The sequence below is a fragment of the Neoarius graeffei genome, chromosome 10 (genome assembly GCF_027579695.1).
Source record: "Neoarius graeffei isolate fNeoGra1 chromosome 10, fNeoGra1.pri, whole genome shotgun sequence".
NCBI lineage: Eukaryota > Metazoa > Chordata > Actinopteri > Siluriformes > Ariidae > Neoarius > Neoarius graeffei.
In genome coordinates this window covers 25,548,632-25,576,247 of record NC_083578.1, presented here as the reverse complement: position 1 = coordinate 25,576,247, position 27,616 = coordinate 25,548,632, and the positions used below count along the sequence as shown (strand labels likewise).

At 45.2% G+C, this 27,616-nt stretch overlaps 1 protein-coding gene across 2 annotated transcripts in view; it reads left to right on the top strand.

Annotated features, from left to right (window-relative positions):
* The first annotated feature begins 15,857 nt into the window (after positions 1 to 15,857).
* The window catches only part of nadka (NAD kinase a), a 112,026-nt gene continuing 100,267 nt past the window's right edge, over positions 15,858 to 27,616 (top strand). The window contains exon 1 of one of the 2 annotated variants that reach the window (XM_060931622.1): positions 15,858 to 16,135. The gene's annotated coding sequence lies outside the window, so the exon portion shown is untranslated. The remainder of the gene's footprint in view (positions 16,136 to 27,616) is intronic. The other variant, XM_060931621.1, reaches the window with a different exon arrangement.

The following is a 27,616-nucleotide window of genomic DNA, read 5'->3' as shown; positions in this document are numbered from 1 at the left end:
CCACCAACATCCCAGAGTTGAAGCAGTTCTGTATGGAGGAATGGGCTAAAATTCCTCCAAGCTGGTATGCAGGACTGATCAACAGTTACCGGAAACGTTTAGTTGCACTTAACAAAAGTTATCAACTTTTGACAAACCTAGGTGCAGGAGATGCCACAGAGGATGTATTCTAAGCTGCGGAGAAGTTTTTAATGCCACTTGTACAAACTGCCTGATGAAGTTGACACCTGTGATAAGGTTCGTGGCATGCTTTTCTGCAAGGGTTGTTTGCATGAAGCACTACCACCAACATCTAATGCAGTGAAACTACACATTAGACGTGCACATTATCAGGCCTTAATATGGAAGCAAGCTAACATCTCCACACCAGCACTCCCCCAAGTAACTGACACAGGTTGGACACTCGCTGATGGACACTTGGTGCCAAAGTTCATGATACTTCCTCCTAAGATGTGCTGTGAGACTGTCACATGTAGCTGCACCACAGCCCGTCAAAGCCACAACTGCAGTTGTAGGAAAGGGAAGCTACCTTGCACAGGAGGATCCGCTTGTGCATATGGACAAGCACATTGCAGAAACAGAAGAGACTAGAACCCTGAATGTACAACCCCGATTCCAAAAAAGTTGGGACAAAGTACAAATTGTAAATAAAAACGGAATGCAATGATGTGGAAGTTTCAAAATTTCATATTTTATTCAGAATAGAACATAGATGACATGTCAAATGTTTAAACTGAGAAAATTTATCATTTAAAGAGAAAAATTAGGTGATTTTAAATTTCATGACAACAACACATCTCAAAAAAGTTGGGACAAGGCCATGTTTACCACTGTGAGACATCCCCTTTTCTCTTTACAACAGTCTGTAAACGTCTGGGGACTGAGGAGACAAGTTGCTCAAGTTTAGGGATAGGAATGTTAACCCATTCTTGTCTAATGTAGGATTCTAGTTGTTCAACTGTCTTAGGTCTTTTTTTGTCATATCTTCCATTTTATGATGTGCCAAATGTTTTTCTATGGGTGAAAGATCTGGACTGCAGGCTGGCCAGTTCAGTACCCGGACCCTTCTTCTATGCAGCCATGATGCTGTAATTGATGCAGTATGTGGTTTGGCATTGTCATGTTGGAAAATGCAAGGTCTTCCCTGAAAGAGACATCGTCTGGATGGGAGCATATGTTGCTCTAGAACCTGGATATACCTTTCAGCATTGATGGTGTCTTTCCAGATGTGTAAGCTGCCCATGCCACATGCACTAATGCAACCCCATACCATCAGAGATGCAGGCTTCTGAACTGAGCGCTGATAACAACTTGGGTCGTCCTTCTCCTCTTTAGTCCGAATGGCACGGCGTCCCTAATTTCCATAAAGAACTTCAAATTTTGATTTGTCTGACCACAGAACATTTTTCCACTTTGCCACAGTCCATTTTAAATGAGCCTTGGCCCAGAGAAGACGTCTGCGCTTCTGGATCATGTTTAGATACGGCTTCTTCTTTGAACTATAGAGTTTTAGCTGGCAACGGCGGATGTCACGGTGAATTGTGTTCACAGATAATGTACTCTGGAAATATTCCTGAGCCCATTTTGTGATTTCCAATGCAGAAGCATGCCTGTATGTGATGCAGTGCTGTCTAAGGGCCCAAAGATCACGGGCACCCAGTATGGTTTTCTGGCCTTGACCCTTACGCACAGAGATTCTTCCAGATTCTCTGAATCTTTTGATGATATTATGCACTGTAGATGATGATATGTTCAAACTCTTTGCAATTTTACACTGTCGAACTCCTTTCTGATATTGCTACACTATTTGTCACCGCAGAATTAGGGGGATTGGTGATCCTCTTCCCATCTTTACTTCTGAGAGCCGCTGCCACTCCAAGATGCCCAGTCATGTTAATGACCTATTGCCAATTGACCTAATGAGTTGCAATTTGGTCCTCCAGCTGTTCTTTTTTTGTACCTTTAACTTTTCCAGCCTCTTATTGCCCCCGTCCCAACTTTTTTGAGATGTGTTGCTGTCATGAAATTTCAAATGAGCCAATATTTGGCATGAAATTTCAAAATGTCTCACTTTCGATAGTTGATATGTTGTCTATGTTCTATTGTGAATACAATATCAGTTTTTGAGATTTGTAAATTATTGCATTCCGTTTTTATTTACAATTTGTACTTTGTCCCAACTTTTTTGGAATCGGGGTTGTACTCCAGTAGGCAGTAGTTGGATAATGTATGCAATTTCAGGAATTATTTCATGTTTTCCTTGTTTATTATAAAACTTTGAATTTAAGATGGCAGGCAAACCAAACAGGTTACAAATAAAAGGTGAAATAATTATAGCAGAATCCTTGGTATTACAGACATGGGTATTTTCACCTTATTTAACCTTAATTGTTACTTATGCTGATTAGATCAATGTATTATGCAAATAAACATGGCTATCTTGGAATTCAAAATGGCTGGAAAGCCAAACTGGTTTCAGTTTATGTGGAAACTCTTTTCAAACTCTGGTAATATAACAGACACACATTGAGTATTGCAATCATTTTTAACATACAGGTTATTTATGTCTATGGGTTGATTAATGCATTATAAGGGTCAATTATGGTAGCCATCTTGAATTTCAAGATGTCAGACAAACCAAACTAGATACAAATAAAGTGAAAACATATTTGGACTCCTCAGTATCACAAACATAGGTACTGTATTATACCATCATTTTAAAACTCTGATAATGCTTAGAAGCTGAGTTATAAGGCAGAAAAAAAACAAAAATGGTGGCCATTTTGGTTTTTTTTTTTTCTAATTTGAGGGTCAAAATCACAAAATTCAGCCTGGCAGACCATTTTTTTTAACTCAGCAGCCTCAAATTACCCTAAAAAACTTGTCTGCCCACTTTTAACATGAAATGCCCAAGGCCGGATTAACTATATGGGCCTGCGGCACAGTGCCCAGGGACACTAACCACTCACAGCCAGTGGGGGGGCACCACATGACAGAAACTTTAAAAATATTTTTCGTGAATGTTTGTACACTTAAAATGGTTATACACTTGACATTGTTAAATAGTCATATATATAATTCATTATGAAAACTAATTTCATAAGAACAACAACAATAATCATAAATCTGAGCAAGAGTGGCCTATGTGACCATTAACCCCCCTTTCCTCAACCTGTCAGGTGAGCCAGTCCACCTACGGTGAAATGTATCAATTTTTTAAAAACCGCGGTAGAAATGAAAAATGGACAGACATCAATTGAGTGGTTGTGCGAAGAGAAAATTAAAAAAAGAGAAAGACTCCAGGTGTGTAGCTGCAATTAAAAATGTTCCAGTGTTAGATAGGTTTTTTTTTAATAAAAACATCAACAACTGCTGTCACTACCAGCGCTGAAGCCAAAGCTAGTGAAATCAGCGATGCTAGTGAGGGAGATGGCCCTGCTAGCACTAGCCGGGGAGATGCTACAACCACAGCCAGTGTTAGCCGAGGGGTCGGCGACGACGAGGATCCCCTTGAGACATACAAATATATGCTGCTCATTTTTGAATAAGACATTTCAATATGCCTACATGCATATCGTCGGTTGTTTTCAGTGAATTTGATGGGCTGATGTAGCCTACTTAATAAATTTTCAATGAGGAAGAATGACCTTATTTATGTGTACTATTGTTTATGTATATGCTACTATTTTTGACAGCAAAGGGCAAGGTTTGTGAGTGTGTGCAGGAGGTTACTGAACGCGTGCGCGCAGGGTGGTGGTGGTGGTGGGGGGGGCACTTGAGGTATAGTGCCCAGGGGCACCGCATTGGCTTAATACGGCACTGGAAATGCCTACAGCATTCAATTTTTCTAAAATCTGGACCTGTCTATTATTGGCAAACTACAAAACTAGAAATTAAAACAAACAACAATGAATGATGAACAAAATATGATCTACAAAAATACTTCGAAAGTGGGTAGAAAGTGGAACAAAAAGATTTTCTGACGCAGCTTAAACATTATCAGTTCATTTGTTTACAAACATTAGAATTACTTCCTCATTTATGTAAGCACCGACATCGATATATTTATCCATACATCCATCCATTATCTGTAGCCGCTTATCCTGTACAGGGTCGCAGGCAAGCTGGAGCCTATCCCAGCTGACTATGGGCAAGAGGCGGGGTACACCCTGAACAAGTCGCCAGGTTATTGCAGGGCTGATACAGAGACAAAACAACCATTCACGCTCACACCATTCACACCTACGGTCAATTTAGAGCCACCAATTAGCCTAACCTGCATGTCTTTGGACTGTAGGGGAAACCAGAGCACCCGGAGGAAACTCATGCAGACACTTGGAGAACATGCAAACTCCACACAGAAAGGCCCTCACCAGCTGCTGGGCTCAAACCCAGGACCTTCTTGCTGTGAAACAATGGTGCTAACCACTACACCACTTAAATATAAGTCTCTGTAAAACAAATTTTAAATAAAAACTATGTTTTGTTAACGTAATACCACAGACCGATTTTTTAAAAGAAATAATCATCTGGATGTTGATAATTGTGGAACGGTGTCGATAACTGTGGACAAATGTATCGACAATTGTGGAACAGTGTCACATGATCTGATATGCTAAGTAATTGAGAATCAACTTTTTTTTTTCCCAGTGGAAGTTTGAGTACCTATTCATGCACAATTTACGTATTGAAAGTCTTTTCTACTTTTGCAATGGCCAAAAGATCATTAAAGGTCATAGGCAAAGGTTTCAATTTATGCACATTTGAAACTTTATATGTTAAAAAACCCTCTGTAATTTTCTTCTGGTCCCAAGAAGTACTGTTAATAAGTCATAATTAAAATAAGTTAGTGCAGATCGTGGCAAATTTCTGTTCGGCGATTTTCATGACCACTCGGCACGTGACGTCATTCAAGACAAACAAACCGCTTGAGTTGAGTCTACTTCCGTTTACTTGCATTGCCGTTCAGCTTGAGTGCAGACGTGCATTCGGGAATTTCTGAAGAAAAACCACGCTTTATTGTTGTGCAGTGAACTGTAACAATGGGACCGGTTCAGGAAGAAGTTTTTACCTTTTTCCAAGAGAGGAGAAGAGGCGGAGCGAGAGGATTGGCTTTTTCCGAAAAAGGAGAAGAGGTGAAGTGAGTGGGTTGGCTTTTTCCAGAAAAGGAGAAGAGGCAGAGCAAGAGGGTTGGCTTTTTCTGAAAAAGGAGAAGAGGCGGAGCGAGAGGGTTGGCTTTTTCCGAAAAAGGAGAAGAGGCGGAGAGAGTGGATTGTGCGCGTGAAGCCAGAGGGTTGTTTTTTTCCAGAAAAGGAGTAGAGGCGGAGCAAGTGGGTTGGCTTTTTCCGAAAGAGGAGACGAGGCAGAGAGAGTGGACTGTGCGCGTGAAGCCAGAGGGTTGTTTTTTTCCGGAAGAGGAGAATAAATTATTATTAAATTTGTATTAATTAACAATTATAATTATTATTACAACAATTGTTAAGCAATTTATTGTTATATAAAAGTACTTTACACATCTTTCAATGAATGTATTTTATAATCATGATTTATTTATTTAATATACATGTGTGGCAGTGGGGGCGTGGTCAAGCGCCGGTCTGTGACAGGAGGGCGGAGTCAGGGAAGGTAAGTGGCAGAATCACTACACCTGATGTCAATTAACCTGTGTTTGTGTGTGTCTTCCCAGTGACCGCGCCCTACTTAAAGAGGGAGAGCGTAGAGCAGAGGAGCTCATCCCCGAACCAGACGCCGGTTGTGTGTGTGTGTCTGTGGTATTTACTTTATGTTCACTGAAAAGTGTGGCAATAAAAACCCGAGCTTTACCAACCTGATCTCTGTCCTGCCGTCCTCTGTGCTCCGCCCCTTGGTAGAACCGTTACAGTGGTGCCGAAACCCAGGAGAATTGGAGCGCAGAAGCCTATCAGCCCCATGGAGTCCTCCCTGTTCGCCGAACTGGTCCACGCCCTCGCCACGGCCCAGCAAAGCCAGCACCAGGTGCTAGTCACCCTCTGAAAGGAGCAGGAGCAGCAGTTCGAGGCCCTGGTGTTGGCCCAGCAAGAAGATCGTCAGGCATTCCAGCACCTCCTTGCATCGGCGGGGTCCACCAACGCTCCCACCGCGGGCCCGTCCCCCCTCACCCTAACAAAGATGCGCCCGCAGGACGACCCCAAGGCATTCATCACGCTCTTCGAGCAAGTCGCGGAGACCTCGGGGTGGCCGATGGAGCAGCGCGCGGCGCGCCTCCTCCCCCTGCTAACAGGAGAGGCGCAGCTGGCCGCGCTACAGCTCCCCGCCGACTGCCGGCTGGCCTACGCGGACCTTCGCCAGGCCATCCTCCAGCGTGTGGGGCGCACCCCTGAGCAGCAGCAGCAGCGCTTCCGTGCTTTGCGCTTGGAGGAAGTCGGCCGGCCGTTCGCGTTTGGCCAGCAACTCCGGGACGCCTGCTGGCGGTGGTTGAGGGCCGACAACCACAACACCGAGGGGATCATCGACCAGGTGGTACTGGAGCAATTCGTCGCACGCTTGCCAGCAGGAACCGCGGAGTGGGTCCAGTGCCACCACCCGGCATCGCTGGATCAGGCAATCGAGCTGGCAGAGGACCATATGGCGGCTGTCCCGGCGGCAGGACAGCAGACAGCCTCTATTTTCCTCTCCTCTTCTCTCTCTCTCTCCCCCTCTCCTCCTGTGTCTCATCCTCGCCCCATTCCTCCACCCCAGCCGGCCCGTCGCACCCGCGGTGCCCTCCCATTTCTCCCTTCTGTGTCTGTCTCCCCCCCCCCTCAGGTGAGTGAGCCCCAGAACACCGGTGCGGAGAGGAAGCCCGGGCCGGTTTGCTGGCGCTGCGGGGAGCCGGGCCACCTCTAACAACAGTGCACAGTAATGGAGGTGGGCGCGGTGGTTCGGATCCCCGATGCGCCAGGAGCCGCCCTCGATCTGGCCGGAGCATATCGCATACCGGTGAGTATTCAAGGGGATACATATCAGGCGTTGGTGGATTCTGGTTGTAATCAGACCTCAATTCACCAAAGCCTGGTGCAAGACAAGGCATTGGGGGGAGCACAGGGGGTGAAGGTGTTGTGTGTGCACGGGGACATTCACAGCTACCCTTTGGTGTCGGTCCACATTTTTTTCCGAGGGGAAAAATTTATAGTGAAGGCGGCGGTTAATCCTCGGCTTACCCACTCTATAATTTTGGGGAGTGATTGGCCGGGATTTCAGGATTTAATGACACACTTAGTGAAGAGTGGGTCCTGCCATTTAACAGGGGGAGGTCCCGGTGTCGCTTTGGCGGGAGCAGCTGTCGCAGAGCCATCTATGTCATCTCCGCATCAGAGTGAGGAGCCGCCGGCCCCTCCTCTCTCTGTTGGGGAATCCCTCGCAGATTTCCCATTAGAGCAGTCGTGAGACGAGACTCTGTGGCATGCGTGAGAGTAATCGATGGTCAAACGCTCCAGCCGAATGCCACCCCGTCCTTCCCCTACTTCGAGATTATGAAGGATAGATTATACCGAGTGATGCAGGATGCTCAAACTAAAGAGCAAGTCACGCAGCTTTTAATTCCAAAGAGCCGCCGGGAGTTGGTATTCCAGGCAGCTCACTTTAATCCCATGGCTGGACACTTAGGGCAGGATAAGACACTAGCCCGAATAATGGCCCGATTCTATTGGCCAGGGATTCGCGGCGATGTCCGTAGGTGGTGTACGGCGTGCCACGAATGCCAGTTAGTAAATCCAGTGGCCATTCCAAAAGCGCCTTTGCGCTCTCTACCGTTAATCGAGACCCTGTTCAAAAGAATTGGGATGGATCTCGTCAGGCCATTAGATCGGTCAACACGAGGGTACCGCTTTATATTAGTTCTGGTGGACTATGCAACGCGATACCCGGAAGCCGTGCCTCTTCGCAATATCTCAGCACGCAGTATTGCGGAGGCACTCTTCCGCATCATCTCCGGAGTTGGAATCCCAAAAGAGATTCTGACTGATCAAGGCACCTCGTTTATGTCATGAACACTGAACGAACTGTATGGGTTATTAGGTATTAAGCCGATCCGCACCAGCGTGTATCACCCACAAACGGACGGTTTAGTTGAACGGTTTAATCGCACCCTCAAGAACATAATTTAAAAATTTGTAAGTGAGGACGCACGTAACTGGGATAAATGGCTCGAACCCTTGTTATTTGCAGTGCAAGAGGTCCCCCAAGCCTCCACGGGGTTCTCCCCGTTTGAATTATTATATGGGCATAAGCCGCGTGGCATTTTAGATGTGCTGCGAGAAAATTGGGAGGAGGGACCTTCACCAAGTAAAAATGAAATTCAATACGTTATTGACCTGCGCGCAAAACTCCACACACTCACACACCTAACCCAGGAGAATTTACGGCAGGCCCAAGAACGGCAAACCCGCCTGTACGACAAGGGTACGCGCCTTAGAGAGTTCGCACCGGGAGATAAAGTACTCGTACTGTTGCCCACATCGAGCTCTAAATTAGTCGCCAAGTGGCAAGGACCCTTTGAGGTCACACGGCGAGTCGGGGACGTCGACTATGAGGTGAGGCGAACGGACAGGGGTGGGGCGCTACAGATTTACCACCTCAATCTACTCAAACTCTGGAACGAGGAGGTCCCCGTAGCGTTGGTGTCGGTGGTTCCGGAAAAGGCGGAGCTGGGGCCGGAGGTTCAAAAAGACGCATTGACATCGCATACCTCTCTGGTCCCCTGTGGAGGCCACCTCTCCCCGACCCAATTCACGGAGGTTGCCCAGTTGCAGACTGAGTTTTTGGACATGTTCTCGCCCCTGCCTGGCCGCACCAACCTCATAGAGCACCACATTGAAACGCCCCCAGGGGTGGTAGTGCGTAGCCGCCCTTACAGGCTACTCAAACACAAGAAAAAAGTGGTTCAGGAAGAACTCGAGGCCATGCTCGAAATGGGCATCGTTGAGGAGTCCCACAGTGACTGGAGCAGCCCGGTGGTCTTGGTACCCAAGGCCGACGGGTCAGTCTGGTTCTGTGTGGACTATAGAAAAGTCAACGCGGTGTCTAAATTCGACGCGTACCCAATGCCTCATATTGATGAGTTGTTCGATCGACTAGGCACTGCTCGCTTTTATTCGACACTGGATTTAACGAAGGGATATTGGCAGATCCCCTTGACTCCACTATCCCTAGAAAAAACGGCCTTTTCCACACCGTTCGGTTTACACCAATTCGTCACACTTCCTTTTGGGCTGTTTGGGGCGCGCACTATGTTTCAGCGGCTGATGGACAGGGTCCTCCGCCCCCACGCCACCTATGCGGCCTCCTACCTCGACGACATTATCATCTATAGTAATGACTGGCCGAGGCATCTCGAACATCTGAGGGCCGTCCTTAGGTCACTGAGGCGAGCGGGTCTCACAGCCAACCCGAAGAAGTGTGTGATTGGGTGGGTGGAAGTACGGTATCTGGGCTTCCACTTGGGCAACGGGCAGGTGCGTCCCCAAATTAACAAGACCGCAGCAATTGCGGCCTGCCCGAGGCCCAAGACCAAAAAGGGGGTGAGACAGTTCCTGGGGCTAGCTGGCTATTATCGAAGGTTTATACCTAATTATTCGGACGTCACCAGCCCGCTGACTAATCTCACTAAAAAGAGAGCACCAAATCCGGTCCAGTGGACGGAGCAATGCCAGCGGGCTTTTTCTGAGGTAAAGGCCGCACTGTGTGGGGGGCCACTTTTACACTCCCCTGACTTTTCTCTCCCCTTTATGTTACAGACGGATGCATCGGACAGAGGGCTGGGGGCTGTTTTGTCCCAGGAGGTGGAGGGGGAGGACTGCCCAGTCGTATACATCAGTAGGAAGCTGTCGGTGCGTGAGGGGCACTACAGCACAATCGAAAATGAATGCTTGGCAATCAAGTGGGCTGTCCTCGCCCTCCGTTACTACCTGCTGGGGCGCCCTTTCACCCTCTGTTCAGACCACGTGCCCCTCCCGTGGCTCCACCGCATGAAGGATGCCAACACGCGGATCACCCGTTGGTATCTGGCACTCCAACCCTTTAATTTCAAGGTGGTCCACAGGCCGGGGGCGCAGATGGTCATGGCGGACTTCCTCTCCCATCGGGGGGGGGGGGGGGGGGAGTCGGCTGCAGGCCGGACAGCCGCCCGGCCTGAGTCGGGCGGTGGGGTATGTGGCAGCGGGGGCGTGGTCAAGCGCCGGTCTGTGTCAGGAGGGCGGAGTCAGGGAAGGTAAGTAACAGAATCACTACACCTGATGTCAATTAACCTGTGTTTGTGTGTGTCTTCCCAGTGACCACGCCCTACTTAAAGAGGGAGAGCGTAGAGCAGAGGAGCTCATCCCTGAACCAGACGCCGGTTGTGTGTGTGTCTGTGGTATTTACTTTATGTTCACTGAAAAGTGTGGCAATAAAAACCCAAGCTTTACCAACCTGATCTCTGTCCTGCCATCCTCTGTGCTCTGCCCCTTGGTAGAACCGTTGCAACATATATTTATCAAAAGTGAGGTGATGGGCGGCATGGTGGTGTAGTGGTTAGCGCTGTCGCCTCACAGCAAGAAGGTTCTGGGTTCGAACCCAGCGGCCGGCAAGGGCCTTTCTGTGCGGAGTTTGCATGTTCTCCCCGTGTCCGCGTGGGTTTCCTCTGGGTGCTCCAGTTTCCCCCACAGTCCAAAGACATGCAGTTAGGTTAACGTGGGGCAGCCTTGGGCTGAGGTGCCCTTGAGCGAGGTACCGAACCTCTGACTGCTCCCCGGGTGCTCTGGTGTGGCTTGCCCACTGCTCTGAGTGTGTGCGTGTGTTCAGATGGGTTAAATGCAGAGGATGAATTTCACTGTGCTTGAAGTGTGCATGTGACGAATAAAGGTTTCTTCTTCATGTTGGGTGCGGGAGGTTTTTGCATGACCCAATAAAAATAACTTCAAAAAAGTAATATATGAGTAAAAGTTCAACAAATGCAACATCAGGAAAGTAGAAATTTTGAAAACACTTTCACAGTCATAACCCTAGTGTGCATATCTGTGAAGATACTCAGTCATCCAGGTACATAGTAATCTGTGGTTGGTAGAAGAGAGCAACTGGACTTGCTTGAAGATTCTTGAAGACGTTTCGCCTCTCATCTGAAAGGCATCCTCAGTTCTGTCTGACTAATAGGGAGTATCAAATATTTATCCTCCCATGGACCAAGGATAAATACTTGATACTCCCTATTAGTCAGACAGAACTGAGGATGCCTTTCAGATGAGAGGCGAAACGTCTTCAAGAATCTTCAAGCAAGTCCAGTTGCTCTCTTCTACCAACCACAGATTACTATGTACCTGGATGACTGAGCATCTTCACAGATATGTTTCTACACACTTTGGGATGAGATCCCTTCGACTGGTGCGGGAGTATGAGAGGACTTCCAGAAAACTGGCAGACATCTTAGCCAGAGAGGATCGTTCATTTTTGTCAACCTGGAACGACCATCACTGAACAGAGGTGGGTGTCTAAGACATCTTTTATCAGCCACCTACAATGCAGCCATCAGCATTCTGATTCGGATTCTATGATGATCCATGAGAGGATAAATACTTGATACTCCCTATTAGTCAGACAGAACTGAGGATGCCTTTCAGATGAGAGGCGAAACGTCTTCAAGAATCTTCAAGCAAGTCCAGTTGCTCTCTTCTACCAACCACAGAACCCTAGTGTGCGTGAAACAAAATCAAGCAGTCAAAGAAGAAACGGAGCAGCAACGCTCAAGCAAAAAGGAGAAGATTGGAGGTAAACATTTTTACTTTTGCTTGCAATTGACAAGTCAAGAATCCTGAGGGATCCTGTACAATCATTGTGGAAATGAGACACAGGGATATTTCCTTGCTGGGTGGCACGGTGATGTAGTGGTTAACATGGTTGCCCCACAGCAAGAAGGTTCCGAGTGCGAACCCAGCGGCCGTCGAGGGCCTTTCTGTGTGGAGTTTGCATGTTCTCCCCATGTCTGTGTGGGTTTCCTCCGGGTGCTCCGGTTTCCCCCACAATCCAAAGACATGCAGTTAGGTTGATGTGGGGCGGCCTTGGGCTGAGGTGCCCTTGAGCAAGGTACCGAACTCCTGACTGCTCCCCGGGCGCTGTGTGTGGCTGCCCACTGCTCTGGGTGTGTGTTCACTGCTTCAGATGGGTTAAATGCAGAAGATGAATTTCATTGTGCCTGAAGTATGCATGTGACAAATAAAGGTTTCTTCTTCTAGAGTAGGCTATAAATAGTAAAATGCCGCAGATGGCAGGCTAATGTGGCCTACCGGCGCACTGTCAAGTAATCTTTACCTATATCCACTAGGGAGGGCGGTTTAATTATTCTTCAAAAGGGCTCTTATTTAGTATTCCGACGAAAGTAGGAATTTATCATAACTACCAGGATAAATCATTTGGGCGCGAGTCTTGTCGAGGTCCGGGGTCACCACGATCAGAGTCGGCCGAGTTGCTGTCCGATTCCGAGGCCGCATGGTCAAACCAGTGAGCCACGTTCACCGACTGCTTCGCGACGGCCATAGGTTCATACATATATGGTTTCACCTCTCGATATTCAATTTGGAGAGTTCCTACTTCAAAATCACTATCGCTTTCAGACATTTTACACAACCTCTCACAACCAAAGTCCGTACACGTGTGCTCGGTTCGCAAGTAAACGCAGAACTGCTCCCAGTCTGTTTGGCTTAAATGACGTCATGATGATGGTCCCCTGGCGGTGAAAGTGCGCATAAGTGAGATGTAAACAAACCTTCGGAAACTGGGCAAAACAGTATATTTTAACTGTTTTAACTGGGCGGCATGGTGGTGTAGTGGTTAGCGCTGTCGCCTCACAGCAAGAAGGTCCGGGTTCGAGCCCAGTGCCCGCCGAGGGCCTTTTTGTGTGGAGTTTGCATGTTCTCTCCGTGTCCGCGTGGGTTTCCTCTGGGTGCTCCGGTTTCCCCCACAATCCAAAGACATGCAGTTAGGTTAATGTAGGGCAGCCTTGGGCTGAGGTGCCCTTGAGCAAGGTACCTAACCCCTGACTGCTCCCCGGGCGCTGTGTGTGGCTGCCCACTGCTCTGGGTGTGTGTTAACTGCTTCAGATGGGAGCAATTCCAGTGTTATGGACGTGACACTTGAACTCAAAATGGCAACAAATGATCCAGTGCATGTTTTATTGTCTCCCAGTATTTAAACAGGTGTTGCATATTTTAAGGCTGTACCATACTGGAGAAGTGATAGAACAAGAACAATTCCCATAGTACATCTAGGGCATGCCAGAAAATGCCAATAAAAGATGCGTTATGGATGTGACAGAAAAAGTATCACTTTTCTTGGGTGACTGTACATTTTTATCAAACTCTGTGAAATTGTAAACCTAATGTCGAAATGGAGATATCTATTTGATAGAGGGGTCCAAGGTGAATATTAAAAAATCTTTGTTTAAAATATTTTGTATTTCATGCAGAGTTTCGGAAGGAAAAGTCAGCGTTATGGATGTGACGAAATTCCGTTATGGATGTGACATGTCTGAAATAGACATGGCATATGTTTAGAAAATCAGCAATTTAACCACCATAACCCTTTGAAAAACTCTCTAAATATCAGCTAAAACTATCAAAGTTCTTAAATAATATTTAGGATGGCTATTGTTTTGCTGTTTTGTGGATTTTAGCATACATTTCTGTGGCTTGTGGCAATAATATAGAATTGTACATGATCAAAGTTGATTTTAGCTTGGGTTTTACATTATAAGAAAGAAAGACTGACAGTGACATATTAGGTGATCAAAATGTGACAAATTGGTTCAACTTATTCACATCTGTAAAATACAGGCCTAGGTGATATCTCTGGGAGTGGTTTTGATGTATTACATGTTGCTTTATTTTTGCATGGTAAGGTTGACATTTACATGGAATTGCCCATGGGTTAAATGCAGAGGATGAATTTCATTGTGCTTGAAGTATGCATGTGACAAATAAAGGTTTCTTCTTCTAGAGTAGGCTATAAATAGTATAATGCCGCGGATGGCAGGCTAATGTGGCCTACCGGCGCACTGTCAAGTAATCTTTACCTATATCCACTAGGGAGGGCGGTTTAATTATTCTTCAAAAGGGCTCTTATTTAGTATTCCGACGAAAGTAGGAATTTATCATAACTACCAGGATAAATCATAACCGACTAGTGGCCTAGTGGTAGCGTGTCCGCCTCTCGATCGGGAGTTCTATTCACGGTCGGGTCATACCAAAGACCATCATAAAAATGGTACCTACTGCCATCTGGCAAGGCACGCTGCAATACAGATGTGCATGGGGAGTTAAACTCTCGTGGTTACCAGAGGACTAGCCCCCCACTGTAACCCTAGCTATGTAATAGGCGAGAGGCCGAGGGCTATGGAAACGGAGATTGGCGCCGCCTGATGCGCCACATACAGGTTGGGCCTGGTTAGTACTTGAGTGGGAGACTGCCTAGGAATACCAGGTACTGTAAGGCGTGGGAAGGACTTTGACTTGACCAGGATAAATCATTTGGGCGCGAGTCTTGTCGAGGTCCGGGGTCACCGCGATCAGAGTCGGCCGAGTCGCTTTCCGATTCCGAGGCCGCACGGTCAAACCAGTGAGCCATGTTCACCGACTGCTTCGCGACGGCCATATGGTTTCACCTCTCGATATTCAATTTGGAGAGTTCCTACTTCAAAATCACTATCGCTTTCAGACATTTTACACAACCTCTCACAACCAAAGTCCGTACACGTGTGCTCGGTTCGCAAGTAAACGCAGAACTGCTCCCAATCTGTTTGGCTTAAATGACGTCATGATGATGGTCCCCTGGCGGTGAAAGTGCACAACAGTGAGATGTAAACAAACCTTTGGAAATTGGGCAAAACAGTATATTTTAACTGTTTTAACTGGGCGGCACGGTGGTGTAGTGGTTAGTGCTGTCGCCTCACAGCAAGAAGGTCCGGGTTCGAGCCCTGTGCCTGGTGAGGGCCTTTCTGTGCGGAGATTGCATGTTGTCCGCGTGAGTTTCCCCCACAGTCCAAAGACATGCAGGTTAGGTTAACTGGTGACTCTAAATTGACCGTAGGTGTGAATGTGAGTGTGAATGGTTGTCTGTGTCTATGTGTCAGCCCTGTGATGACCTGGCGACTTGTCCAGGGTGTACCCCGCCTTTTGCCCGTAGTCAGCTGGGATAGGCTCCAGCTTGCCTGCGACCCTGTAGAACAGGATAAAGCGGCTAGAGATAATGAGATGAGATGAGTATATTTTAACTGTTTTAACTGGGCGGCACGGTGGCGTAGTGGTTAGTGCTGTCGCCTCACAGCAAGAAGGTCCGGGTTCGAGCCCTGTGCCTGGTGAGGGCCTTTCTGTGCGGAGATTGCATGTTGTCCGCGTGGGTTTCCCCCACAGTCCAAAGACATGCAGGAGATTAGCTGGTGACTCTAAATTGACCGTAGGTGTGAATGTGAGTGTGAATGGTTGTCTGTGTCTATGTGTCAGCCCTGTGATGACCTGGCGACTTGTCCAGGGTGTACCCCGCCTTTCACCCGTAGTCAGCTAGGATAGGCTCCAGCTTGCCCTAGAACAGGATAAAGCGGCTAGAGATAATGAGACGAGATGAGATAATTGTAGCCGCCGCTTTGCTTTGCGAGTGGTAAGATGGCGGCCAGATGGCTTCACGCTGGAGATTTTATATCGAGCTCTGTAACACATGTTGAGCAGACTGCACTTGTTATAGAGGGCGGGACCTAGAGCCTGCTGAGCCACGGTTTGACCAATCAACAGGAAGACAGGAACGACCTATCGTATTCGACCAATCAGTGCCGGCGGTGACGTCCTGTAATCAATGCATAGCAACCGGACTGGCTAGTCAAGTCGAGTAGCTTTCAGGAGCAGATATTCGATGACAGCTCGGGAGCTGATGCTAAACCGGTCCCGCGTGCTCTTGGGATAGCAACAGAAACCGGCGAAATGCTGCTGTTGTTGTGAAATGAAAGAATAGCGCTGTGTATGGGGAAAGACGCCTAATTACTTCTAAATGGCGGTGCTGTGATCCGCCCAGCGTAGCGGCCGGCGAGTTCCCTGAACACCCGCTTCCCTGCTGCAGGTAGCTGGGATTAGCGTGTGGTATAACCGCGCAGGATCAGGCTAATGTAAGTAGCTTGGTAGCTAACATTTAACCCAGTTTGTGCACGAAAGCTAGTTAGCTAACTAATGCTAGCTGTCTTGCTCAACATTCAAAGAATGTTCTTGATGTACCTGGTTATTACGGTTTTTTTTTTTTATATAACAAAAGTTGTTTATGTAACTCGAGTACTGTGTTGCAGCCTGGTAGCCGGTGTGAGCCAGAGACGGACCTGTGATGTGATGTGATGTTGCCTTTTGTTCTGATGTTTTAATCTACAACCCCGATTCCAAAAAAGTTGGGACAAAGTACAAATTGTAAATAAAAACGGAATGCAATGATGTGGAAGTTTCAAAATTCCATATTTTATTCAGAATAGAACATAGATGACGTATATCAAATGTTTAAACTGAAAAGTTATCATTTAAAGAGAAAAATTAGGTGATTTTAAATTTCATGACAACACCACATCTCAAAAAAGTTGGGACAAGGCCGTGTTTCCCACTGTGAGACATCCCCTTTTCTCTTTACAACAGTCTGTAAACGTCTGGGGACTGAGGAGACAAGTTGCTCAAGTTTAGGGATAGGAATGTTAACCCATTCTTGTCTAATGTAGGATTCTAGTTGCTCAACTGTCTTAGGTCTTTTTTGTCATATCTTCCGTTTTATGATGCACCAAATGTTTTCTATGGGTGAAAGATCTGGACTGCAGGCTGGCCAGTTCAGTACCCGGACCCTTCTTCTACGCAGCCATGATGCTGTAATTGATGCAGTATGTGGTTTGGCATTGTCATGTTGGAAAATGCAAGGTCTTCCCTGAAAGAGACGTCGTCTGGATGGGAGCATATGTTGCTCTAGAACCTGGATATACCTTTCAGCATTGATGGTGTCTTTCCAGATGTGTAAGCTGCCCATGCCACACGCACTAATGCAACCCCATACCATCAGAGATGCAGGCTTCTGAACTGAGCGCTGATAACAACTTGGGTCGTCCTTCTCCTCTTTAGTCCGAATGACACGGCATCCCTGATTTCCATAAAGAACTTCAAATTTTGATTCGTCTGACCACAGAACAGTTTTCCACTTTGCCACAGTCCATTTTAAATGAGCCTTGGCCCAGAGAAGACGTCTGCGCTTCTGGATCATGTTTAGATACGGCTTCTTCTTTGAACTATAGAGTTTTAGCTGGCAACGGCGGATGGCACGGTGAATTGTGTTCACAGATAATATTCTCTGGAAATATTCCTGAGCCCATTTTGTGATTTCCAATACAGAAGCATGCCTGTATGTGATGCAGTGCTGTCTAAGGGCCCGAAGATCACGGGCACCCAGTATGGTTTTCCGGCCTTGACCCTTACGCACAGAGATTCTTCCAGATTCTCTGAATCTTTTGATGATATTATGCACTGTAGATGATGATATGTTCAAACTCTTTGCAATTTTACACTGTCGAACTCCTTTCTGATATTGCTCCACTATTTGTCGGCGCAGAATTAGGGGGATTGGTGATCCTCTTCCCATCTTTACTTCTGAAAGCCGCTGCGACTCCAAGATGCTCTTTTTATACCCAGTCATGTTAATGACCTATTGCCAATTGACCTAATGAGTTGCAATTTGGTCCTCCAGCTGTTCCTTTTTTGTACCTTTAACTTTTCCAGCCTCTTATTGCCCCTGTCCCAACTTTTTTGAGATGTGTTGCTGTCATGAAATTTCAAATGAGCCAATATTTGGCATGAAATTTCAAAATGTCTCACTTTCGACATTTGATATGTTGTCCATGTTCTATTGTGAATACAATATCAGTTTTTGAGATTTGTAAATTATTGCATTCCGTTTTTATTTACGATTTGTACTCTCCCAACTTTTTTGGAATCGGGGTTATACACATTAACTTGTATATTGTCCTGGTCCTGTTAAAGAGTGGTGCTTTTACTTTTATATTTAACGGATAGTATGAATTTTTCGTGTACCACTACAGATAGAAGCGTTTTCATTCATGAGAGAGGAATAAAATGCCCACAGAATGCTGAGACTCTACATTGTACTGTATGTAATAGACCTGGGTTGTCTCTGTAGTATGCAATTTAAAAGTACTTTGCTAAGCCTGGAAAATTCTAGAAGTTCAGCAAATGTTATGTTAAAAAGTATAGCATTTTAGATACTGGTTTTCTAGACCTGGAAATGTAGTGTTGATCAATGGGGAATACACTCCATATGGGATGCCATACTTGCCAACTTTTCAAAATTCTCATGTGGGAGAAAAGTGCATGAACGACCTTTTCAGTTGGACGAGGGTCTGATGCGCGGTTGAAATGATAAAAACACTGGATCCCAATTAATTGCAAACCATTTGAAATTTATACAGTTAGTTTTTTTGAATTGTTCATATTGTTCGATCATTTACTCTAGGTTATGGGATTCATGTATCAGGCATGAGAGAGCTCAGAGTGAAAAATCTGAAATAATACTCTTGTCTTGAGTTTTAAGTCAAGTTTATTTGTATAGCACTTTTAACAATAAACATCATCACAAAGCAGCTTTACAGAATTTGAACGACTTATAACATGAGCTAATTTTATCCTTTATCTATCCCCAATGAGCGAGCCTGTGACGACAGTGGCAAGGAAAAACTCCCTCAGGTGACATGAGGAAGAAACCTTGAGAGGAACCAGACTCAAAAGGGAACCCATCCTCATTTGGGCGACAACAGACAACATTAACAGTTTTAACATGAAGTCAGTTTCGTTGATGATGTAACTCTTCATTGATGGAAACGATGTTGTTATATTGAATTTTAATATAATAACAATGAAAGGGGGGGCGGCATGGTGGTGTAGTGGTTAGCGCCGTCGCCTCACAGCAAGAAGGTCCGGGTTCGAGCCCCGTGGCCGGCGAGGGCCTTTTTGTGCCCTTTTTGTTTTCCCCATGTCTGCGTGGGTTTCCTCCAGGTGCTCCAGTTTCCCCCACAGTCCAAAGACATGCAGGTTAGGTTAACTGGTGACTCTAAATTGACCGTAGGTGTGAGTGTGAGTGTGAATGGTTGTCTGTGTCTATGTGTCAGCCCTGTGATGACCTGGCGACTTGTCCAGGGTGTACCCCGCCTTTCGCCCGTAGTCAGCTGGGATAGGCTCCAGCTTGCCTGCGACCCTGTAGAACAGGATAAAGCGGCTACAGATAACGAGATGAGACAATGAAAGGGAAGTCTTAAATCAGATTTTTAGCTGAAAAATCTCATGCCTGAATATTGTCTACATACAGAGACCCACAGAAAATAACACAAGTGATGCTTTAGAAGAATGTTTATAATTTATTAAAATAGTCACAGTGAATGAAAGTATTATTGGATTGCATCAAATGTGTTTTCCTTCTGTAAGCTCATGTAAAAATACAGAGAACTATAATATCATATTAAAATTGTTTTTAATTTATATAAGATTTAACCAAAATAACTCAATTAAATAAATACTGCATTGTCTTAGTACTACTAAAACGCATCTCTCTTACTAGAAACACTATCAAAATCCTATTGCAATTCACCAAAGGAATTTGCTCATTTGCAAACTTTGACGGAAAGTTTTCAAGCAAAATTTAAAAATGGCACTATAAATACTACCATACTATCAAAATATACTCCACAAAGAAATTCACGTGAATGCAAAATTTTAGTACGACCAAAATACACTCACTAGTAATCTTTCACTTAAAACCTCAAAACTCATCTCATCTCATTATCTGTAGCCGCTTTATCCTGTTCTACAGGGTCGCAGGCAAGCTGGAGCCTATCCCAGCTGACTACGGGCGAAAGGCGGGGTACACCCTGGACAAGTCGCCAGGTCATCACAGGGCTGACACATAGACACAGACAACCATTCACACCTACGGTCAATTTAGAGTCACCAGTTAACCTAACCTGCATGTCTTTGGACTGTGGGGGAAACCGGAGCACCCGGAGGAAACCCACGCGGACACGGGGAGAACATGCAAACTCCGCACAGAAAGGCCCTCGCCGGCCCCGGGGCTCGAACCCGGACCTTCTTGCTGTGAGGCGACAGCGCTAACCGCTACACAACCGTGCCACCCTCGCTTAAAACTTTCAAACATAAATTCAAAATAGCACTAAGACACTACCACACTATTCAAATACACTCACCAAACAAATTCAATAGTTACGGCCACCCGACCCAGCATTAAAAATTTTCCAACTGAAATAAATTTGCGAGACCCGGATGTAAGCATACGGACTTCTAAATTTTGACCTGTGCGGTCAGTGAATCGCTTACCTTGCAAAATGCGTTGGTCTGGCTGGTCGAACATTTGCTTATCCATGGAAATTCATTCTCCCATGCAACCCGGTATTTGCGTTCATATTTTTACCGTTTGGTATTTGGTTTAGTGGCCATGATGAATGACTGCTTGTAAAAAATGTCGAACAGCCTGGGTGAATCCTACATTACGGAAGTGACTGTCGTTCTGTCCGTTGATTGGTTAAAAGTCAGTTGACGTCAATAGTGTTTCTCATATGATTCTGATTGGACGTAATCGGGAGTATTTTTAACTTGGCTGTAGGGATTTCCCAAAACCGGGAGATTATCCAGTTTTTAACAAATACGATCAGGAGACGGAGGCTAAAATTGGGAGGGTTGGCAAGTATGGGATGCCAGGCCATCACCATGCACGCACATTGACACCAAGGGTCAAATTAGTGTAGTCAAGTCATCTATCAGCATGTTTCTGGGAGATGGAAGGAAACCCACAAGGACACGTAGAGAACATGGACTGAAACTCCATACAGACAGTAAACTGAGCTCAGGATTGAACCTTGAACCCTGGAGCTGTGAGGTAACAACAGTATATGTTGCTGCTATTTCCAGCTTCTCCAACTTGTGTGTGTGTGTGTGTGTGTGTGGGAGTGGAGTCGCTGCCGTGTGGACCTTGATACGTCCTATTAATTGGAGCAAAGTTTTATGCTGGATGCCCTTCCTGCGACGACCCTTACATTTTCCAGGCTTGGGACCAGCACCAGATGGTGGCTGGGTTCCCAGACAACCAACCGTTCACTCACACATGACCACTGGGCTCGAACCCAGAACCTTCTTGCTGTGAGGCAACAGTGCTAACCACTGTGCTGCCGGCCCCCCGTGCTGCAGCATATTGCTGACCTGGAAAATTACAAGAGGCCAGACTAGTTTGAGTTTACAGGAAGTCCCTGACCGTGGTGAGCAGAAAAGCACCTCAGTGTTTGATTGATGTACAGTACTGTGCAAAAGTCTGAGGCACATGTAAAGAAATGCTGTTGACCAAAAATGGCTTAAAAATAATGAAATGAAATGTTTCAACATTACTGTATACAGCAGTCAAAGTCCTTCCCACGTCGTGTGGTGCATAGGGCGGCACCGATCTCCGTTTCCGTAGCCTCTCGCCTATTACATAGCTAGGGTTACAGTGGGGGACTGGTCCTCTGGTAACCGTGAGAGTTTGACTCCCCACTTGCATCTGTATTGCAGCGTGCCTTGCCAGATAGCAGTAGGTACTAGGGTTGGGCGGTATTACGGTAAGAAGGTATCCCGAGGTATCCAAAAGTACCAACGGTATCGGTCTCATTACCGTCATTTAAAAAAAATATATAATATCTAAATAAATATGGAGTACATGAGGTCATAATAGAAAATAATAAATTGAAGATCGTCCCGAATAACTGTGTGATCGTATTTTCACTAATTCTATCAATTTCCTAAAGAAGTTCTCATCGCGTGCAGGGTTATGTCGTTACCATGGCAACCCTGCGTGACATTTTGGAGTCTGACAGATGAAGGAAGAGTTGCGTGATGCTTTGAAATATCTCTTAATGCTAGTGTTGCCACACGTCCAGGTTTTTCCGGGATTGTCCCGGTTTTTTGTGGAAAATGGAAAATGTCCAGGAAAATGGAATAACCTTCCCGGGACACGTTTTGTCCCGGTTTTTTTACTTCCTCACATTATCCCCCATTGAAATAAACACAAATCATTAATGTTTCTCGCAGCCACTTAACATATTAATAGTTTTCACATAAGCGGGCATATTGTAGGCAGCTACTTGTGTGGCCTCACCGAATGTTTGCGCACGCAGCCAGTCGCCGTTGCTAGGTGATCGTGGTCAATACAACGGCGGCCGCGCGAAATCAAAGATACTGGAATACCGTAATACCAAACAATAGGTGAGAGTTCCCTTGGTCGGTGCGCAAGTAGGCTGGCTGTCTACTTCCTATGTTCTGATTCTGATAAAAGCTGGTTCTAAAGCCTGGGCCAATTTCATCAATAAATGAATCATTAAATAAATCATTAAATATATCAAAAAAGAATGCCTGAACACTGGCGTGAGAAATGAATAAATCAGTTGTCCCAATAACATAGCACCTCTCTCTTGTGATTAAAACAAAGGATTAGGGCTATTTGGTATGATACGGTAGTCTAACTTTTAAAGTTCAGTTCTCCAGAGAAAAGGCTAAAACAACAACGAAGCAGACTGAGAGAAATTATATTGATTATATTTGTATTATTTTGATTTGGAAACGGAATGGGAGGAGAGACTCTTCAGGGGGCTGTTAGCCTACTATTAAATATTTGTTTAAAAAAAAAAATTGGCGTCCAAATAAGATCATTCCTATATGAACTTATTTTTTGTAATAATATTTGTGGTAGTGCCCATTTAAGGGTTAAGAAGACAAAATGAATTTTAACTAAACGCCTAACTGCACCAGTTGAACTGTTTTATTTTTAAACGTGAACATTCACATAAGGCATAAGGCATCGTAGATGTGCGTGTCCGCAGCCCTCAACCCCCGCGCTCGTACGTGCGCGCAGGCGCGACCGCCGACCGATGTGTCCCGGTTTTTTACAACTCAGATGTGGCAACCCTACTTAATGCACAAAATTCGCTTTGCTGCTTAATCCATACCACAGTGCACACAATTCGCTATGCTGCTTTTAAATAGTACATCTGAGGCATAGGCGCACGTTACACAGTAGGCCGAAACAAAATATTATTTTTTTCTCGGTAATACCGTATACCCCGGGAAAACACAGAGACGGTTTAAAGGTATCAAAATTTGGATACCGCCCAACCCTAGTAGGTACCATTTTTATGATGATCTTTGGTATGACCCGACCGCGAGTAGAACTCACGATCTTCCGAGCGAGAGGCGGACACACTAACCACGAGGCCAACTCGCGGTTGTATACAGCAGTAAACCATAATGAATGAAACAAACTCAGTATTTGGTACGAGACGACCCTTTGCTTTAAAAAAAAAAAAAGTGGTCTCCGGTACAATTGATAAGGAAATGAACTGGAGGTTTTACTGAGCATCTTGCAGAACCAGCCACAGTTCTTCTGGATAGGGATGGTGAAAACTAAAAAAAAAATCTTGATTGACCACCGAGCCTCATTAGCCGGTTAAAGTCGGTTAACCTACGAGTTTAAACAGGGATGCAAACGGCGTGCCTTTTTCACGGCTCGTGCAGATCCGATTTTTTTTTTTTTTTTTGGGGGGGGGCGTTGGAGTGTCTGAATAATTTCATCAGAGTAAATTGTGTATTAAAATTACTACATAAGCAAATGCCGTTACAGTCCATGAAAAAGTCGGCATCTGCGCCTTTAGTTTGTGTGGAGAGATATGATCTGCAATAACATGCATTGTTGGCTACAGACCGAAACATACTTTCAGAATGCACTGGCCAAGGCAGGACTAAACTCCATGTGCCTTCTAATAATAATTTTAAAAAAAACCAGAACAGTAATTTGTAAGCTAAAAAGCCTGTCTCTACACTTTTTTTTCTTTAGCCGAGTGGCAGCTGTGTTCAACTGGGGCGGGACATGACTGAATGGGTGTTTCTGATTTGTCAGCTGTCTTTAACTGGGGGGGAGGGCGGGACATGACTGAATGGGTGTTTCTGATTTGTCAGCTGTTGTCCTTACACCGCATGGCCCAAGCGTTTACAACACAGAATTCCAGGTTCTCCGCTCCAAAATCGGCAGCTTCAAAACGATTGATTTTTTTTTTTCACCGACAACAAAAAAAAAATTTAACCGGTTGACGTTGATTCGGTCAACCACCGGTCAAACGGTCATCGGTTAACATCCCTACTTCTGGATACCTTGACTCTCACATTTGCTTCTTAATTTTGCACCAAAACCCAGTAGCCTTCATTTTGTTTTTTTTCTTTTTTGGTAACTCCACCTCAAATCGCCAGATTTCAGAAAATATTCCCGACTGACCGTCTCCGATTTGTTTCATACTTGCACAAACTAATGCGATTATTCCCAGTAAACACCATACAAAATTTCAGCCTTATATCTTTTAGTTTTTGAGATATTGGAGCTTTAAAAAAAAAATGGGGCGTGACACTGATTTACTGTAAAAATGAGTGGTACAGAAAAAGATGCTAAGTTCAATAAGTCATTACTTTTGAACTGTTCATGCTAGATGCATGAAATTTTCAGGAGATGTTAGTAGGTACTAAATGTCTTTACTATAAAAGAAGATCCACAGTTGCATATGTGGCAGTTTATAGCTTGCTGAAAACTGTTTAAAAAAATAGTTTGTGCTTTGGAGCGGTTTTGGCCCTCTGTATTTCCACATCGAAGCACATCAGATCTGTCAAATTTTGGTATTTATTTCTCATGTTCTAGTGCTATTTTGGTGACCTAAGTATTTTTCTAAAGGGAATAAAATTTTCTGATTTATGAGGCATTAAAAATGAAAAAAAATCATTTCATGTCTATATTTCAAATGCACATTGCTCATGTATGACAAGGTCTCCAATAAAAAGAATTATACCATTGGAAAGAGCATGTCTTCATTAATATATTCACAAAATACGAAGTTGGTATTGGGGCGGCACGGTGGTGTAGTGGTTAGCGCTGTCGCCTCACAGCAAGAAGGTTCCGGGTTCGAGCCCCGTGGCCGGCGAGGGCCTTTCTGTGCGGAGTTTGCATGTTCTCCCCGTGTCCGCGTGGGTTTCCTCCGGGTGCTCCGGTTTCCCCCACAGTCCAAAGACATGCAGGTTAGGTTAACTGGTGACTCTAAATTGACCGTAGGTGTGAATGGTTGTCTGTGTCTGTGTCAGCCCTGTGATGACCTGGCGACTTGTCCAGGGTGTACCCCGCCTTTCGCCCGTAGTCAGCTGGGATAGGCTCCAGCTTGCCTGCAACCCTGTAGAACAGGATAAAGCAGCTAGAGATGATGAGATGAGATGAAGTTGTTATCTTGAATCAAACTACGTTTATGAAGGTATGAAATGCGCCATGTTTTGCTAGAGACGGAAATGCCGTTTCAAGCCATGTGATGTATGCTCCAAGCAATACATAAAAGCTGGAAATTGTCTCTCTTGCAGATACAGTTCCTGGTAAATATGTTGTGTGGTTGTATGACCAACAATGGTGGATAGATAACGTACAGTGGGGCAAAAAAGTATTTAGTCAGCCACCAATTGTGCAAGTTCTCCCACTTAAAAAGATGAGAGGCCTGTAATTTTCATCATAGGTATACCTCAACTATGAGAGACAAAATGGGGGGAAAGAATCCAGGAAATCACATTGTAGGATTTTTAGTGAATTAATTGGTAAATTCCTCGGTAAAATAAGTATTTGGTCACCTACAAACAAGCAAGATTTCTGGCTCTCACAGACCTGTAACTTCTTCTTTAAGAGGCTCCTCTGTCCTCCACTCGTTACCTGGATTAATGGCACCTGTTTGAACTCGTTATCAGTATAAAAGACACCTGTCCACAACCTCAAACAGTCACACTCCAAACTCCACTATGGCCAAGACCAAAGAGCTGTCAAAGGACACCAGAAACAAAATTGTAGACCTGCACCAGGCTGGGAAGACTGAATCTGCAATAGGTAAAGGAGCTTGGTGTGAAGAAATCAACTGTGGGAGCAATTATTAGAAAATGGAAGACATATAAGACCACTGATAATCTCCCTCGATCTAGGGCTCCACGCAAGATCTCACCCCATGGGGTCAAAATGATCACAAAAACGGTGAGCAAAAATCCCAGAACCACACGGGGGGACCTAGTGAATGACCTGCAGAGAGCTGGGACCAAAGTAACAAAGGCTACCATCAGTAACACACTACGCCGCCAGGGACTCAAATCCTGCAGTGCCAGACGTGTCCCCCTGCTTAAGCCAGTACATGTCCAGGCCCGTCTGAAGTTTGCTAGAGAGCATTTGGATGATCCAGAAGAGGATTGGGAGAATGGCATATGGTCAGATGAAACCAAAATAGAACTTTTTGGTAAAAACTCAACTTGTCGTGTTTGGAGGAGAAAGAATGCTGAGCTGCATCCAAAGAACACCATACCTACTGTGAAGCATGGGGGTGGAAACATCATGCTTTGGGGCTGTTTTTCTGCAAAGGGACCAGGACGACTGATCCGTGTAAAGGAAAGAATGAATGGGGCCAGGTATCGTGAGATTTTGAGTGAAAACCTCCTTCCATCAGCAAGGGCATTGAAGATGAAACGTGGCTGGGTCTTTCAGCATGACAATGATCCCAAACACACCGCCCGGGCAACGAAGGAGTGGCTTCGTAAGAAGCATTTCAAGGTCCTGGAGTGGCCTAGCCAGTCTCCAGATCTCGACCCCATAGAAAATCTTTGGAGGGAGTTGAAAGTCCGTGTTGCCCAGCGACAGCCCCGAAACATCACTGCTCTAGAGGAGATCTGCATGGAGGAATGGGCCAAAATACCAGCAACAGTGTGTGAAAACCTTGTGAAGACTTACAGAAAACGTTTGACCTCTGTCATTTGCCAACAAAGGGTATATAACAAAGTATTGAGATGAACTTTTGTTATTCACCAAATACTTATTTTCCACCATAATTTGCAAATAAATCCTTTAAAAATCAGACAATGTGATTTTCTGGATTTTTTTTTTTTTCTCATTTTGTCTCTCATAGTTGAAGTGTACCTATGATGAAAATTACAGGCCTCGCTCATCTTTTTAAGTGGGAGAACTTGCACAATTGGTGACTGACTAAATACTTTTTTGCCCCACTGTACGTGCAACATCGGACGAGGAACAAGATGTGCAAGTAATATTCATGCATCCTCATGGTCCCTCTAAGAATTACAGTTGGCCCAGGAAGGAGGATATCTGTTGGATGTCTCTTGTCCATATCCTGAAGATTATTGATGCTCCACTTGCGTCAACATGCAGGGGATATAAACTTCCATCTGATGTTGAAAAGCAAATCAATACATTGTTCGAGCTCTTCAAGTAGACAGTATTTGTTTGAAGTTTTTGCTTTTACTGACACTATATAGTTTTAAATTGTAGACCTGGGTATGGGAAAACCTGTAGAATAAAGATAAGCTGAATATTTGGGCATAATATACAAATATTAGTTCTCTGATACAATTTTGTGATTTTGTATTTTAAGTACAGTGGCTCTGTATTTTACATTTGTTTGTGGTGAAATATGGTGTATTTTTGATACCTTAATAAAAATAGTTTGGTTCAAGAT